The sequence below is a fragment of the Equus caballus genome, chromosome 17 (genome assembly GCF_041296265.1).
Source record: "Equus caballus isolate H_3958 breed thoroughbred chromosome 17, TB-T2T, whole genome shotgun sequence".
Lineage (NCBI taxonomy): Eukaryota > Metazoa > Chordata > Mammalia > Perissodactyla > Equidae > Equus > Equus caballus.
The window spans coordinates 58,732,620-58,740,222 of record NC_091700.1 but is presented as its reverse complement, the minus strand read 5'-3'; the positions used below and the strand labels follow the sequence as shown (position 1 = coordinate 58,740,222).

Here is a 7,603-nt window from a genome sequence, read left to right as displayed (position 1 = left end):
CATCCTCGTTTTGCTGAGGAAGACTGGCCCTGAGCTAACATCCATGCCCATCTTCCTCTACTCTATACATGGCATACCTGCCACAGCGTGGATTGACAAGCAGTGCCACGTCCAGACCCGGGATCTGAACCGGCAAACCCTGGGCCACCAAAGCAGAACATTCGAACTTAACTGCTGCACCACTGGGCGGGCCCCTAGTTCACATTTTTATATGTAATGTTCTACTGTAATGCTATTTACTCCTTTGGATTTTTTATATTGATGTCCCACAAGTATTTTCAATGAAGAGATAAACAAAATAATAGTCTCATGAGTATTTAATAAAAAGTGATGAGAAAAATTACACACAGTAGTAAAAGTAAAAAAAAAAAGAAAAAGTCAAAATATTTTTTGAGACTGATAGATAAAATGTCTTGTCATCAGGAAAGTTTTTGAAGCTGGTGTCTGTTTTGTGAGTATATGTCAGCAAAAATAGAAATTAAAATGCTTAATTCTCCATGTTGAAAATGAGGGAAGAGTCTTTTCCATTTCTTAGAGCATTTACTTTGGGAAACTTATAATTTATTTCTTTATCTTTTTCAAAGGTATTTAAATCTTTTAGAAACTAAGTAAGTCTTTTGTCAGCTTCATAACCCAGGAATGTCTTTCTCAGGGACTTGGGCTCCATCTCATTGAAATGTAATCACCAAGGGAAATAGCACCCCTATCTCCCAGTTTCTGCCCACTTTGGTGGGTATCTTGCTCCAAGCTGCAAAACTACCTCCTGTTATAGTTATACATAAAGAATTTTCCCTAACACTATTTCCCTAATACTATCCAGGTATTTATCTTTGTATTTATGTGTGGGTGTATATATGTACCTATGTCTGTATGTATCTATCTTTTTAATTTACTGCGCCAATTGGAAGATCATATCCATTAACATCTTCAGTGTAACATGATGCAGTGAAAAGGACATTGAATGATACATGGGAAGCCTAGTTTCACGTCCCTCACTCAAACTCAGTTTGCATTGGCATAAGTTAACTTATCTATGAACCAAATTTCAATAAAATATTAATAAATATCTGACTAACTACCAACATTGTTTGCAAGGGCAAAGGAAAACATTCAGAGAAATTATTTTGTGATTATAAACCAGAATCTAAAAATGATTAATTATGATGAACAATTATATTAGCACTATTCTTTCTACTACCTGCTCCTCCTTATAATTATACTTAATACGAAGACCATCACTGCACTCATAAAATTATATTTGTTTTTCTTCATAAATATTTAGCTATTCTTTACTCATGGCAATATGACTTAACTTTAGGAATGTGTGGAACTATAAAGAAAATGTTTGTGCTAACATCTGTTGCCAATCTTCCTCTATTTTATGTGGGACGCTACCACAGCATGGCCTGATGAGCAGTGCTAGGTCCACGCCTGGGATCCAAACCTGCAAAGACCGAGCCAGTGAAGCTGAGTGCAAAACTTAACCACTACACCACTGGCCCAGTCCCAAGAAAGTGTTTTTATGTTTCTTCACACTTAGGGCTTTCTGAGCAATTCTTACTGAAACTTGGAACCTGTGCTAAAAACAAGCCTTGAGAGATAATTTATGACTGATTATATAATGAGAGAACCCCAGAGTTATTACCTCCTCAGAGATACGTATTTACATTCCAAGGAATGATGAAACCCTGTGGTTATGTTCTTGAGTTGCCAAGTTGGTAACTCTGATCCTATCTTTCCCTTGGGGAGATTTATTTAAATACCAAAGAGATGGAGTAAGAGAACAAGAATCCTTCCAATTACGTTTCAAAGAAAACTTTCTTAGATGGGGAGAAGAGACAGCTACCTCTTTGTATATGCAGGAGAATAATATTTGGGGCTGACTCTTTGCTTAGAATGCAGACCCTGTAAGTGTAGGGCAATATCTGGATTTCATCGTGTCACTTCAAAGGTAAGAATTAGGACACAGGGGCAACGTGAAGATGTTCTTTGCTTTAAGTAAATAACAATCTGTTCTGCTCTAGAAACTGTGTGTTTGTACAGGATAATGTTAACATAGACATTAAGAACTTAAAACCTCATGAGTATGATGTATGCCTGTTCTATGAATACCTTTGTTTCTGTGTGTTTTATTTTGCGTAAATCTACAGAAGTTTTTACAGTGAATACAAAAAATAGGGATAATGATTGTTGAAACAAATCTGAAATTACTATATTTTCATAATGTATTTGTGTAAGTTAGTTTCACAACAATCATCAAAATTTAATAACAAAGCATTTTGAAAATCACATAAGACATTCAATTATTTATGTTTTAATCTTTTAATTTTCAATCTTAACTTTGTACACACAGCAGGGAGCAAGAGGTAGCTTAGAAAGACATGAAGGAGATTGTTGAGCTTTTAAACCTCAAAGCAGTAAGCAAATTATACAGTATTCATCAAGCTGTACATCTAGTTCAGATAGGTTAATTAGTTTGAAAATAAATATTTTCATTTATAGTATTTTGAATTACCTTCATTCCTTTTGTTTGAAGATGATACTTGCTATATGTGCATGAAAATATGACTGAAATAGCAGAGATAGCTCCTGCTTTGAAATTCTTAAGGCCAAAGAGCTACATTTGTAGTTGAGATAATATTTTGTGATGCGAATCTTTTTTTTTTTCTCCTTTTCTGTATGCTATACCATTTCAGAGGGCTTTATTTTCCTTGCCTTAGGGAAGAGATAAGGTGGTGAGGAAATGAAGTTGCTTATTAGCCACTCTTCTTTCTAGTTTTTTCTCCTAAAAGTTTATGTACTTGGAGATATTCTGAGGGTGTGCTTTTCATTTCACACCAGCTGAGGACTGAGATTCCAGTTTCAAAGAGATTTTCCTTTTTTCCTCCTTCAGCATGACACTGGTTCATAATATCACAGTACTTGTAAAGTGACTGGGTCCAGGGAGTCAGATGAAGTAGGGGCGGGGAGTGGAATGCGAAACTCTAGGAAAATACCTTAAACTCCTGACTTTTTCTGCTTTTCCTTGCAGAGCTTCTCCAGCCCCCTCCCTCTCTCTTAATTTCCCCTCTCTCCAATCTTTCCTCATCCTCTTGAGGAGGTGGGGGCTGGAGCCTATGCATTCCCTATGTGTGTCCCTAAGTGGCTGTCTCTTATACTGTGCATGGAAACTCCGTCATGATAGATTTCTACACTGAGGATTGAAATCACATCAACCTGCATCGCTGTGAATATATTCAGTGAAATAAATCCTGTTTTCAATATTGTTAATTTTACTTTTGTGCAAGTTTAATTTATATACAGTAATGTGCACAAACCTTAAGTATAAAACTCAATAGTTTTAAAAATATCTATACAGACCCCAAAACTCCACTCAGATCAACATATAGAAATTCCCATAACCTGAGATAATTTTCACTTTATCCTTTCCAATCAATAATTCCATCCCACTCTGAACTCAGGGCAATAACTACACTGATTTCTATCATGGTGGGTTAATGTTGGATGGAATTTAAGGTCTTTCCCCTACTCACTTTGCAATGCAGGTGACTTCCTAAAATACCCTGACAAGACTGCAGGGTATTTGTCTTCAGAAAGTAAAACAACCTGAAAATATGACCTGTTGAAAATAACATTCAGTGGTCCATTTTACAAAAGGTGGCTGACAATCCAGTTTCCCTAACAAATAGTCTCAACCCATGCACACAGAGGGGCCAATGAAACAACATTATCAAAAGTGTTCAGCTTGTAAGAAAGCAAAGGTAACCGACCAATAGAAAAAACATAAATCAAATAACATAGAGAGCATGCACGTGAAATCCAGGAAATAAAGTAAAAACTAACTTCAGAAAATAGTCTACTATCTTCAGGTATATCATAAATTATATCGAATCTATGAAGCAAGAATAGAATTCTATGACAAAAAGAACAGTCAAAAGAGCAGAATAGAGTTCTGGGAAATACTAAGTATGATTATACAAACAGAAATCAGTGACAGAGTTGATAGGCAAAGTTAAGAAAATCTTTCAGAGAATAGAAAAAAAAAGAAAGAAACAGGAGAGCAATTATTAGAAAAATATGTTGATGAAGGGGTTCTACATTTGACTAACGTTTGTGCAAAATAAGAGAACAAAGAAACCCATGAGTAATAAATAAAAATAGAATACACAAAAATCATGAGTACTGATAGATGTGAATCTATAGACAAATGTCCTCTGAGTGCCCAGGCCGATGAATATGGCAAATCCACACTGCACACTGAGACACTTCAGCTGGTACATTAGGAGATCAAGAAATAAAGAAACAATCTTAAAAGCTTTCAGAGAGAGAATTGGATACAGGCAACGAAAAGGGATGTTGGTGAAAGTGTATACAAAAGTACTGATAAAGAGTGGTGTGAGCAATCACAACGTGAGGAAAATGCAGACATGTCTTTATAACTCTGAATGTGATTGATGGATGCTAGCAGGCAGCTTGAGAGTTCTAGTTGGAAACTATTCAGAAATGGAGTGATCATAAGAGAGACTTGTGGGCTCAAAGGAGATTTTCATGTTCTGCATGTACATTTGCAGGCTGGCGTTCTGTTGTTTTTTGTTTGTCTAAAGAAGGGAGCTATTCCAAGATGTTTTTGCATTTATGGAAAAGCATAATAGGAAATATGATGTTGATGCAGTGGATGGGGAGAGAGATCACACTGCACAGCCCCTTTTTTTTTTTTTTTTCAAAGATTTTATTTTTTCCTTTTTCTCCCCAAAGCCCCCCAGTACATAGTTGCATATTCTTCACTGTGGGTCCTTCTAGCTGTGGCATATGGGACGTTGCCTCAGCGTGGTTTGATGAGCAGTGCCATGTCCACGCCCAGGATTCGAACCAACGAAACACTGGGCCGCCTGCAGTGGAGCGCGCGAACTTAACCACTCGGCCACAGGGCCAGCCCCTGCACAGCCCCTGCACAGCCCCTTTTTAACACTTTACCAAAAAAATTCAAACATGTGGTTGAATTTTATTAAAGTGTTTAATTCTTATTTTCTTTAATATTCATGATTATTTCCTTGTAAATACTTCTAACATAAACATATAGGAGTTATTTTTGAATTTACTCGCCCAAATCAGTATTATAGAATATACAGATGAAATCTAAGGACAAATAATTATTTTTATAATTGTATAAACTTATAAACCTAATATAAATATTTATATGTAAATATTTTATAATTATGTTTATTTTTGTTCCTTCTTAATTATCATTAAACATTCATTTCTAGGGAATATATGAAACTATACAGAAGTTTTAACTAGGAAGAGGGTACTTTACTCAGTGCATGAGAGACATCAAGTACAGCATTAAATGGTGTTGTATGGGTTGACAAGTTTAAGGACCTTTTTTTGTAAGGCATAGATTTCATGTGCCAAATACCTATGGTGAACTATAATTTTTAACTTATTTAAAAAAATCTGAACTATTACCACAGCTTCTCTTTTTGCCAGTAACCTATCTGTTTCAATTTTCCCTGCTTCAGCTCCCAAAGGAAACTGTTATTTCCATATTCTTACCTGTTTGCAACAACTCAAAACAAGTGGACAGTAAATCAGTGAGAAGACCAATTTTACAGCACATCAAAGATGAAACACTAGGTGTGGAGTGCACTGAAAATACTGCTCAGTTGCCTTTTCCATTTCATCTTGAGAAAGACCTATCATCACTAAAGACAGCTGTAATGCAGTGAAAATTGCATTTGACTTGACATTGGAAAGACGTGGGTTACAGATCTGCTTCTCCCTACTTGTAGGAACTGGATCAACGCACTGATGATTTATGAGCCTCCTTTGCTTTTTATGTAAAACTTGGGTGATACTAGGTTGAACTGTATGAAGTTGTCTATATTTGACCATTTCTGACCTACAAGAATAATAGTTTCAGGTGATTTATTTATTTTAACAAAAGTTGTTTCACTCTGTTGCTCTGTATACCAATGCAGAAAACAAACGGAGAAAAGGTTTGATAAAATGCCATGTCTGAGCATTAGGTTGGTCCACTTGAAAATACACTGTTTAAATTTAAGCACTATTATCAGCATCACAATTTGTGTTGAAGAGTTTTTGTTCAAAGTCAAAGAATAAGAAATAAACCAATTAAAATGATTGCTATACTCTTGTATTAAATTATTGCTAATGAATCTAATTCATCATAAAATTCTTAAAACAGGAAAATTTTAGTTACCATATCTTACTGATGTATAGGATAATTTAGGGGAGAGCATACAAATGTACTATAATCAGTTATAACTGGCTTCAAATTCCTGCTCTGTCACTTGCATGTTGTATCATTTTCTGATTCTGGCCTGAATACCTCTTCTTTTTATTTATTTATTTATTTATTTATTTATTTTTTATTGAGATTCATAATAGTTTACATCATTGTGAAATTTCAGGTGTACATTATTTCTTGTCTGTCACCACACAAGTGCTCCCTTTCACCCCCTGTGCCCACCCCTCACCCCCTGGTAACCACTGAACTTGCATGCCTCTTCTTAAAGTAAAAAGAAACTGGGCCCCCCAAATGAGGAATTTTCCAGGAAAGATGGAGTTTATTCCAATCATTCTTTTGCAACTCAGTTACAAAGTGGCCTGATGTATATAAAAGTTCCTTTTATTTAATTTTTGAAAGCTTCTAAATAGTGATGGCATTGCTCATCTACTTTTTAATATGTTAGAAAAAAATCTTACCTTTGGATAATGATGGAATCTAACGCTAATGATGAATTTATTTTATACTGCAGGGAAAAATCTGTCCAGTTCATCTACTACTTTTTTAATACAGCAAATTTTAGAATTTAGTGGATTCACCTTTGAAAGAGTAAGAGATCTGAAGGAGGCCAGGCCCTGCTAATTTGCTTGTACTTCTACATATGCAGAATTTCCCCAAAAGATTCAGAAATTCACATATTGCCTGAAAGTTCATGCAGAATTTATATAATAGATTAATAAATGTTAATGTTTAGAAATTCAAATGTGCTGAGAAAATTCAAATGTGGATATTATATGTTCATATATCAACAGTCTCTTTGTTTCATCATTATCTACCCAATGACTATCATGTTTCAGGTTCTCCACAAAAATAAATGGATCTACGGAACTCTATTATCTTTCCCTTGACTTGCTGATGTTATCTAAAACATATACCCACAGACAATATTCCCATCTCCAGTCTCTATCAATGAAGCGACAGTTAGAACATTTAAATTTTTAGAGGCTGTTGATGGTGCCGAAACTGGAAATGATGTGAATCTACAAACATCTCAGGCCTACAGTGTAGGCCTTATTCATAATTAAGGGGCATCTTCCTATTTTCAGCTCAATTGATAGAAGATAAAAGCATTTTAGCACTTGACATTATTTCTTTTCTAATCCATGTGACAGACTTTACCAGTAAACACAACAGTAAAATAAACTTGTCATTTATTAAGATTTATGTACGCCAAAAGGGCAAATGTCACAATAAGGGCACTTATAATGTGTGTTGATACAAGGTATAATAAACACATTTGAAGCCTCACTGACCATCCTCTCTTTCTTACAGAGCACTCTTGTTGATAAAATAACC

At 35.2% G+C, this 7,603-nt stretch overlaps 1 long non-coding RNA gene across 1 annotated transcript; it reads left to right on the top strand.

Annotated features, from left to right (window-relative positions):
• The first annotated feature begins 1,757 nt into the window (after positions 1-1,757).
• Positions 1,758-6,141, top strand: LOC138918466 (uncharacterized). Its single transcript, XR_011427869.1, has 2 exons — positions 1,758-1,951; positions 5,520-6,141. It is a non-coding gene; the product is annotated as an uncharacterized lncRNA (long non-coding RNA).
• The last annotated feature ends 1,462 nt before the right edge of the window (positions 6,142-7,603 follow it).